Genomic DNA, 10,838 nt, shown 5'->3' with positions numbered 1-10,838 from the left:
ATGGACTGTATACTCACACCTGAGGCTACAGAAGGAAATATGAACTTGTCTCAAGCCAAAAAAGCATTCTTGGAGGAGTTCAAGAAAAAATTTTAAAATCCAAATTAGAGAGGTAGAAGATAAATTTAAATGTACATTGACCAAATTGGAAAAAAAAATCTCACCAAAGAAAAGAAATCTTTAAAAACAAAAAAATTCGTAGTGGTCTTGTTGCTGCATGCTATCTCGGGGTGATTCTTTCCTCGCAGCTTGCCCCTGAGACCACCCGATCTTCTCGGCTCCACCAGCTTGCCCCCCAGGGCCTCTGGGGATCCAGAACCATGCCTTCAATTAAGTTGCAGAGTTCTGATGGAGGGATATTTGAAGTTGATGTTGAAATTGCAAGACAGTCTGTAGCTATCAAGACCATGTTGGAAGATCTGGGAATGGATGATGAAGGGGATGATGATCCAGTTCCTCTACCAAATGTTAATGCAGCAATATTAAAAAAGGTAATTCAGTGGTGCACCGACCACAAGCATGATCCTCCTCCTCCTGAGGATTATGAGGACAAAGAGAAGAGAACAGATGATATTCCTGTTTGGGACCAAAAATTCCTGAAAGTTGACCAAGGAACCCTTTTTGAACTTTTTCTGCCTGCAAACTACTTAGACAGTAAAGGTTTGCTTGATGTTACATACAAGACTGATGCAAATATGATCAAGGGGAAAACTCCAGAAGAGATTCGCAAAACATTCAATATCAAGAATGACTTTACTGAAGAGGAAGAAGCCCAAGCACACAAAGAGAACCAGTGGTGTGAAGAAAAGTGAAGTTTTTTGCCTGTTGACATTGTAAAACTGTAAGGATTGTTCCAAATAACTAGTTGCACTGCTCTGTTTATATTTGTTAATATTAGATAAATGCAGCAGCAAATCAGTTGTATTAGCAGGATATTGATCATTCCCATTGCATGTGTAGTGTTTTTTGAAAAGTCTAGAGTCTAAAAGTTCCAGAGTCTAATCCTGTGGCTGTTTTAACCAGTATAATCAAAAGACTTTTTACTTTGATGTGAATAAAACTGAAACTGTGTGGGTTCTGTATGGAAAGTAGCACTTTTGGCTTTCCTTTTCTTATTTTGTAAAGCAGTTTGTCTAGTTATTGTCCAGCTTTAAACTTTAATTTCTTGCTATCTGACTTTCCCTTTAAGGAACGTTGGCATTGTAAATAAGACCACTTGCAAAAGTTTTCCACAATAGAAGTAACAAAGTGTTATTTTTATTCATGAGCTTGAAACAGGCAAAAGGCTAATTGAGGTAAATGTTGTGAATGGTTTTTCTTCACGGATGTTTTTTTTTTCCAATTCCTCAGTGAAAATGTAGAGAACTACTGGTGTAGATTAAGACTAGCTCTGCAGTATATAGCAGATAAGCCTTCCTAAATTGGATGTGTCTTTCTGAATGCTGTCAAGCTTGAGTGTTTTTTGCTCACTGGATGCCCAGTTACTAACCAGTAGGCAGCTTGTGCTTATTTGGTAGAAATGTGAAATAGTTAAAAGTTGTTAAGCTTTTCATAATTAAACAAGACACTTAACCTAGATGGTGTGGTCATCCTTTACTAATCAGTATTCCCATTTGCGGGGGGGGGGGGGAGAATTCATCTCACTACTTATCTGTGAAATGAGTTCAGCTCATTGTTTTAAAAAAATGGCTAGGTATTGCATATGATAACAAAATAAATAAAAGGTGATTTTAAAAAGAAAACATTTGTGAACTGGGATGGGAGGTTCAAAATATAACTGGAGAAAATACCTCTCTAGAAAAGGAGCTTCAAAAACTAACTGAGAAAAACAAATCTCTAAAGATTGGAATCAGTCAAATTGAAGCTAAGGATTCGATGCTACATCAAGAGTAAGTCAAACAAAATATAAAGTTTGAAATATATCATGGAACTACAGTAAAGATTACACAGCACATAGCAGCTTCTACATTAAAAGATCAGAGGGATTGGAATTTTACATATCATAAGGCAAAAGAGCTGGGATTGCAACCAACGATCAACTACTGGCAAAACTGAGCATAATCTTTCAGGAAAGGAGATGATCATTGAATGAAATAGGAGACATCTAGACTTTCATGATGAAAAAGCCAGAGCTCAACAGAAAATTTGATCTCCAAATATAAGATTGGAGAGAGTCATAAAAAAGGTAAACAAGGAAAACACAAACACACACACATGAATACATACACATAAGTTGTGAGTTAATGAGAGTAAACTGTTTAAATCCCTATATCAGAAGCTGATACCTGTCAATATTGAAATTCATATAATTATACCGACATTTAAAGGTGATATACATAAATAGAGCATGTGGGTATAAATGAATTAATCTGATGATAAAAAATCCTTATTATAAGGTACAAAGGGATGGTAAGGGGAGAAAAAGAAAGGACAAATAGAAAAGGGTAAATTACACTACATAAAGAGGCAAAAAACATACTATAGAAGTCGGAAAGAAAGGAGGGTGATAAACATCATATGATCTTTATTTTGTTTGGTTCTGCTTCAAGGAGGGATCAACACAATCAGTTAAGTTTAGTATTCTAACGTGAAAAGACACAAAAACTCATTATAATAGAGGGAAAGGAGGGAGGGAGAGGAGCACTGTATGAAATTTACTCTCATTGGTTTGGGGTCAAGAAGGGAATAACATACTCTGTTTAGTATAGATATCTATTGTTCACTACAGGCATTAGGAGGAGTAAGGGGGGAAAGGGGTGGTGGTTAGAAGGGAGGGAAATAATAGTAAGGGGAAAGGGAAGGAAAAAAGGGGAGACATAGGGAAGGAATACTGAGGGAAGCAGTGGTGAAAAGGAAAACTCTTAAGGAGGGGAAAGAAGAAGGAAGAAATAAAAGCATACAAAGGGGAGTCAATAGGATGGAGGGAAAGACACAGATAGTAATCATATCTGTGAATGTGAATGGGATGAACAATTCCACAAAACAGAGGTGGATAGCAGAAATGATTAAAAAGCAAAATTCTACACATTTGAAACATGGGGATACACACAGGGTAAAGGTAAAAGCCTGGAGTAGAATATATTATGCTTCAGCTAAAATTTAATAAAAAGCAGAGGTAGCAATCCTCTCAGATAAAGCGAATGAATTAAAAGAGATAAGGAAGGAAACTATATCCTGCTATATGGCACCATCTAGAGTGAGACAACATCAATACTTAACATATATGCACCAAGTGGTATAGCATCTAAAATCCTAGAGGAGAAGTTAAGGGAATTAGAGGAAGAAATACATAGCAAAACTATAATAATGGGTGATCTCCATCTCCCACTCTCTGAACTTGATAAATCTATCCTCAAAATAAACAAGAAGGAAGTTAAGGAGGCAAATATAAATTTACATAAGTTATATATGAGAGATATCTGGAGAAAATTGAATGGGTACAAAAAGGAATGAAACTTCTCAGTGGTATATGGCACATACACAAAAACCGACCATGTACTAGGAAATAAAAAAAAAAACTCACAATTCAGTGTAGAAAGTCAGAAATATTAAATACATCCTTTTCAGATCAGGATACAATAAAAATCACATGCGATAAAGGGCCATGGAAAGATAGAATAAAAACTAATTGGAAAATAAATAATTTAATCCTAAATAATGAGTGGGCCAAACAAGAAATTATAGTAGTAACTTCAGTAACTTCATTCAAGACAATGACAATAATGAGACAATATACCAACCCTTCTGAGATGCAGCAAAAGCAGTTCTTAGGAGAAGTTTTATATCTCTTAATGTATACATGAATAAAATAGAGAAAATATAGGTCAGTAATATGGGCATGCATCTGAAAAAACTAGAAAAAACAAATTGAAAACCCCCAATTAAATATTAAATTAGAAATAATGAAAACCAAAGGAGATTTTGATGAATTGAAATAAAGATAATTTCAGAATTAATAAATAAAACTAAGAACTGGTTTTATGAAAAAAACACAATAAACTGATAGATCTTTAATCAATATGAAAAAAAGAAAGAAGAAAACCAAATTATGAGTATCAAAATGTAAAGGGTGAATCTACCTCAAATGAAAAAGGGATTAAAATAATAATTAGGAATTATTTTGCCCAAATTTACACAAATAAATATGACAATTTTAGTGAAATGGATGAGTATTTACAAAAATAAAATTCTGCATGTTAACTGAAGAGGAATTAAATTATTTAAATAAGCCAAAATCAGAAAAAAATGAATAAGCCATCAATGAACTTCCCAGGAAAAAAAAATCTCCAGGGCTAGATGGATTTATTAGCAAATTCTATCACACATTTAAAGAAAATTTGATTCCAATACTTTACAAACTATTTGGGAAAATTGGTGATGAAGTCTTACCAAATTCTTTTTATGACATAAATATGGTACTCATACCAAAATCAGGAATAGAAAAAATGGAGAAAGAAAATTATAGACCAATTTCCTTCATTAATAAGGTGCAAAAATTTTAAATAAAATATTAGCAAAAAGACTAAAGCAAATTACCACAAGAAGAATACACTTGGATCAGGTAGGATTTATTCCAGTAATGCAAGGATGGCTTAATATAAGGGAAACTATCAGTATAATTGATCATATCAACAACAAAAGTGGCACAAAACATATGGTTATCTCAATAGATGCAAAAAAAAAGGGCTTGTGACAAACTTCTACAGACACTCCTATTAACAACACTAGAAAGTGTAGGAATTAATGCAGTCTTCGTTAAAATAAAAAAAGGTAGCTATGTAAAACCATCAGCAAGTATTACATGTAATGGGGATAATCTAGAAGCATTTCCAATAAGATCAGGAATGAAATAACTGGGTCCACTGTCACCCTTTTTATTAAATTTAGTATTATAAATTTTAGGAGCATCAATAAGAGAAGAAAAAAGAAATTGAAGGAATCGACTTATGCAAAAAGAAGAAAAGGCTATTCCTCTTTGCAGATGCTATGATGATATAGTTAAAGAATCAAGTAAAAAAACTACTTGAGGTAATAAATATATTTGGCAAAGTTGCAGCATATAAAATAAACCCACATAAGTCCTTGGCATTCCTACTTATTTCTAATGAAATCCAACATAAAGACATAAAAAAAGAAAAATCCCATTTAATGTTACTGTAGACATTATAAAATATATTATCTAAATACATATTATAATATGAATAATATAAATATAATTTAAAAATATTATGTAGACAATATAAAATAATACCTGCCAAAACAAACCCAGGACCTATATGAACTCAACTACAAAGCATTTTTCACAGAAATAAAATCAGATCTAACTAATTGGAAAAACACCAGTTACTCATGTTTGTGTTGAGCTAATATAATAAAAATGACAATTTTATCTAAATTAAATTACATATTTAGTGCCATAACAATCAATTTACCAAGAAATTACTTTACAGACGTAGAAAAATTAGTAATAAAATTCATTTTGAAGAAAAAGAGTCCAGAATATTAAGGAAATTACTGAAAAGAAATGCTAGGGTAGGTAGCCTAGCCATACCACATTTTAATATGTATTATAAAGCAGCAGCCATCAAAACTACTTGATACTGGCTGAGGAATAGATTAGTGGATCAGTGGAATATATTTGGTATGTGAGACACAGAAGTCAATCACTATAGTAATCTACTTTTTGATAAAGCCAAAGACCCCAGTTTTTGGAATAAGAACTCACTATTTGACAAAAATATGCTAGGAAAACTGTAATATAGTATGGCAGAAACTGGGCATAGACCAATATATTGTAGCAGCAAGTACCCCAGTATCCCCAGGGTGGCTGCCAACACAGGTCCTTGGATCTGCTTTGATAAAGGAAAGCAACTCAAAATGGGTTAACAAGCTTACTTTAATCAGTCAAACATATGTTGTTTACCTAGATCAGGGGAAAAAAGGTCAGCACCCCGAACATCAGAGTATACATACAGAATTATCAAGACAGAGAAACAGATCAAGTAGACAGGTTTCCAAACTGTCCAACCATTACATCCATACAAAATCAACATCTGGGTTTTTGAAAGCTGGGGAGCTCTCAACAATGTCTTCTCAGAGTCTCATCTGATCAAATCACAGAACACTTCTCAAAGTGAGCCCCAAAACAAAGCCTCACATCAGGGATTATATAGCTTTCTCCTGGGTCAGAGAATGTAACCACCCTCTTGACCCACTGCCCAATCACACAGCATCAAGGTGTGGGCATTCCTGAAAACCAAGCGTCCTGCCACAGGCTCCATGTGACCACATTCAGCCTATTAGGAGGTAGAGTATATTTTCAAATCAAGGAAGTTTCTCAGAGTCTCTTAAGCCTATCAAAGGGCCTAAGGGCAGGGAAGATCTTTAAATTAGCCTTTCCATTACATATATAACACTGTATATCAAAATTAACTGCAAATGGATGCATGATCTGGGTATAAATGGTGATACTGTTACCTATCTAGGAAAGCAAGAAATAATTTACCTCTCAGATTTATGGAGAAGGGATGGTATTATGAGCAAATAAGTGTTAGAGAGCATTTTAATATATAGAATGGAAAATTTTGAAATTTAAATTGAAAAGTTTCTGTACAAATAAAGCTAATGTAACAAAGATTAAGACAGAAATAGAAAATTGGGAAAGAATTTTTACAACCAATGTCTCTGATAAAGGCTTCATTTCTAAAATATACAGAGAATTGTGTCAAATGTGTAAGAATACAAGTCATTCCCCAATTGATGAATGGTCAAATGATATGGAGACAGTTTTGAGGGAAAGAAATTAAAGATATCTATAAGCATATGAAAAAATTCTCTTAATCCCTATTGATTAGAGAAATGCAAATCAAAACAAATCTGAGGTACCACATCTAACCAGTCATATTGGCTAAGATGACAAAGCAGGAAAATGATAAATCCTGGAGAGAGTGTGGAATAAATTGGAAAACTAATGCATTGTTGTTGCAGTTGTGAACTGATTCAACCATTCTGGAGAACATTCTAGAACTATACCCAAAGGGCTATGAATAAATGCATATCTGTTCACTCAGTAATACCACTTCTCAGGTTGTATCCCAAAGAGATCATAGAAGTGGAAAGAGGACCTGTATGTATAAAAATATTTGTAGCAGCTCTTTTTTTGTGGTGGGAAAGAACTAGAAACTAAGAGGATGCCTATGAATTGGGGAATGGCTAAACAAGTTGTATTATATAAATATAATGGAATACTATTGTGCTACAAGAAAGTAGGAGCAGACAGACTTCATAATAACCTCAGGAGACTTATAAAAACTTAAGTTGAATCAGAGGAGCAGAACCTGGAGAAATTTCTTCACAGTTACAGACACAATATATGTGTGATGACTAATTTTGATACATTGGGCTCTTCTTATCAATGCAAGGTTATAGACAACTCCAAAAGACTCACGCTGGAAGGAAATGTTCACATTCAGAGAAAGAACTTCAGTCTGAATGCAGATTGAAGCAATCTACCTGCTCATTTTCTTTTTCTTTTTCTTGTTTCCTCTTTCCCATTGTTCATTCCGTCAATTATAATCCTTCTTTACAAACTGACTAATGTCTAATGTAATTGTATTTGCAGATCCTACATTTGATTGCATGCCACCATGGGGGCAGGGAGGAGGAAAAGGGGGAGAAAGTTTGAAACTATGGGGATGGTGGAACTGAATCTTGTAAACTAAAAGTAAACAAATAAATAATTAAAAAAATAACCATAATCCTGCAATATTTTATTCATAAAAATCAGTGTAATGCAGGGAAATACACACAGAACAATAGCTAAAAGACTGCAGCAGAATATATTACACTTCAGGTGAAGTAAAAAAAAAAAAAAAAACCTGACCTCAGACAAAGCAAAAACAAAAATATATCCAATTAAAATAGATAAGGAAGGAAATGACATCCTGCTAAATGGTACCATAGACAAGTAAGTAATATCAATACTAAACAGATATGCACTGAATGGTATAGCATACAGATTCTTAGGGTATATATTGCAGTAGTTGAAGGAAGAGGAAAATAACAAAACTATGCTAGTGGGGGACATCAACCTCCCCCCTCTTACAACTAGATAAATATGAACACAAAATGTATAAGAAAGAAGTTAAGGAAGACCATAGAATTTTAGGAAAGTTATATATGGTAGACATCTAGAGAAAATTGAATGGGGATAGAAAGGAATACAATTTTTTTTAGCTCTACATGATACCTAAATAAAAACTGGCTATGTATTAAGTCATAAAAAACTCAAAATCAATTGCAAAAAATATTGAATACATCCTTTTTAGATCATGATGTAATAAAAATGGCATGTAATAAAGGCATGTAGAAAGATAAACAAAAAATTTATTGGAAACTAAATAATCTAATACTAAAGAATGAATGTCAGAAAAAAATGTATTCATAAAAAATCAGTAACTTCATCCAAGAGAATAATGACACAAGATACCCAAACTTATCAGATGCAGCAAGAGTAGTTCCCTGGGAAAATTTAATATCTTAAAATGCATACATAAATAAAACAGAGAAAAAAGTGATCAAAGAAGACACGCAACTAAATAAGCTAGAAAAAGAGCCAATTAAAAACCCCCAAATAAATACCAAATTAGAAATTTTGAAAACCAAAGGAGAGATTAATAAAATTTAAATTAAGAATATCATTGAGCTAAAAAAATAAAACAAAGAGCTGGTTTTATTAAAAAAAAACACAAAAAATAGATAAAACTTCTGTTAATTTGATTTAAAGAAGAAGAAAATCAAATTACTAGGATCAAAAATATTTTAAAATGCTGAATCCATCAACAATGAAAAGGAAGTCAAAACAGTACTTAGGAATTATTTTGTCCACTTTTATGCAAAAACAAAAAATTTTAGTGAAACGTATGAATATTTACAGAAATATACATTTCCCAGATTAATACTTAAATAATGAAATGAAATACTTAACCCCATTTCAGAAAAAGAAATTGAACAAACCATCAATGTACTCACAAAGAAAAATTCTCTAGAGCCGGATGAATTTACAAGTGAATTATATCAAACATGTAAAGAATAACTAATTCTAATACTATTTAAACTATTTGGGAAAATAGGTGAAGAAGAAGACCTACAAAATTCTTTCTATGATACAAATATATCTGAACTGGGAAGAGCCAAGGAAAGACAGAAAATTATAGACCAATTTCACTAAACAATATGGATTAAAAAATTTAAGTAAAATGTTAGCAAAGAGATTATAGCAATTTATCTCAAGGATAATACACTATGACAAGGTGGAATTTATACCAGGAATAAAGGGCTCATTTAAAAGTAGGAAAGCTACCAGAATAATTCACCATATGAACAACATAACTAATCATAATTATTTAATTATCTCCACAGATATAGAAAAATCTTCTGAAAAAAAATGATACCCATTCCCATTAAAAACTGTAGACATCATATTAATAAATTGAGTCTTCCTTAAAATGATAGGTAGTATCTATCTAAACTCACCAGAAATCATGTAATGTGGATAAGTGACTTCTCTCTTTTATCTCACATTTATCACACATCTATGTTGGTTGTACATACCGTGTTTCCCCGATAAGACCTATCCCAAATATAAGCCCTCCCCTTACTCTGTAAGATTCCTCTAAAATAAGCCCTCCCCCGAAAATAAGCCCTATTGAGATTGCTACTGTAGTGAAGGTGATCCCCTGAGCTACACGCTACATTACGGTACCCTCTGTATGCACTGTTCCCCCACCCCCGTGAAACGCACACCGCGCTCCGAGCTGCATCCAATCAGAGCTGCAGCAGTGAGCACGTCATCCTGTTCTTCCCCAGTGATTTCCTTATTGAATGAAGGTACATTTTTTTTGTTCACATTTACCTGTTTATTAAAATTGCTGTCAATGTTCATTAAAATAAGCCCTCCCCTGAAAATAAGCCCTCTGGTGTTTTTCTGTCCAAAAAAAATAATAAGAAAGTGTCTTATTATCGGGGAAACACGGTAGTTGTTTTCATGTTGTTTCTTTCATTACATTGTGAGCTACTTGACAGTGGGGATTATTTGATTGTTAATTTTATTTCTTTGTATCACCAGCATTCAGCTCAATACCTGGCATATAGTTGATTCTTAATAAAAAGATGCAACTTAAGATGCACCAATATTCACACCAATTTACTCACTGGGTCCTTTCAGAGATCACCATAATGCACTGTTGGTGTAGTGGTGCCTTTGTCCTTCTTTTTTTCTTGGTTATTATAGAACAATGTTCTTGACAAACATTAAATCTCCCCGGATTTTTTTGGATAATCATTACTGGCTAGCCATACCTTCCACCAACTATATTTACAAAAGTGACTCTTGAAACCACACATATGTCATTTCATTAATCTATATTAAATTTCAGCTTACTTTATCAAACCTCTATCAAGATCATTTTATATCCAAAATCTGTCCTCCAGCATATTACCAAATTCTCCCAATTTCATTTTCAAATTTGACAAGAATGCTATTTAGGCTTTCATCTAAGTCATTGATTAAAATTTTGAACACCACAAGGTTAAGAACTGATTAATGGAACACTCTACATGAGAACTCCCTTACATCAACATGGATTGACTAATGACTACTCTCATATATTGCCATAATATTTACAAACATGTAAATTCTTTATTGGAATCTAAGTATTCAATATCCTTGTATTCATCTTATTATTGTTCTAGTCAGTCTGACAAAAGGGATAATTCCATCATATATTTAGAGCCTGAAGTGATCTCAGGAATACACATACACTCTCACATGTTTGCCC

General features: G+C 33.2%; 1 pseudogene; it reads left to right on the top strand.

The window, feature by feature from the left end:
* Nucleotides 1-204: 204 nt before the first annotated feature.
* LOC138170540 (S-phase kinase-associated protein 1 pseudogene) lies at nucleotides 205-964 on the top strand (annotated as a pseudogene).
* The last annotated feature ends 9,874 nt before the right edge of the window (nucleotides 965-10,838 follow it).

The sequence above is a fragment of the Petaurus breviceps genome, unplaced genomic scaffold (genome assembly GCF_028583685.1).
Source record: "Petaurus breviceps papuanus isolate PSGF00001 unplaced genomic scaffold, PetGlider_PUasm1.0 126, whole genome shotgun sequence".
Lineage (NCBI taxonomy): Eukaryota > Metazoa > Chordata > Mammalia > Diprotodontia > Petauridae > Petaurus > Petaurus breviceps.
Note: the sequence above shows the minus strand (reverse complement) of the source record. Positions and strands in the feature narration are given on the sequence as shown.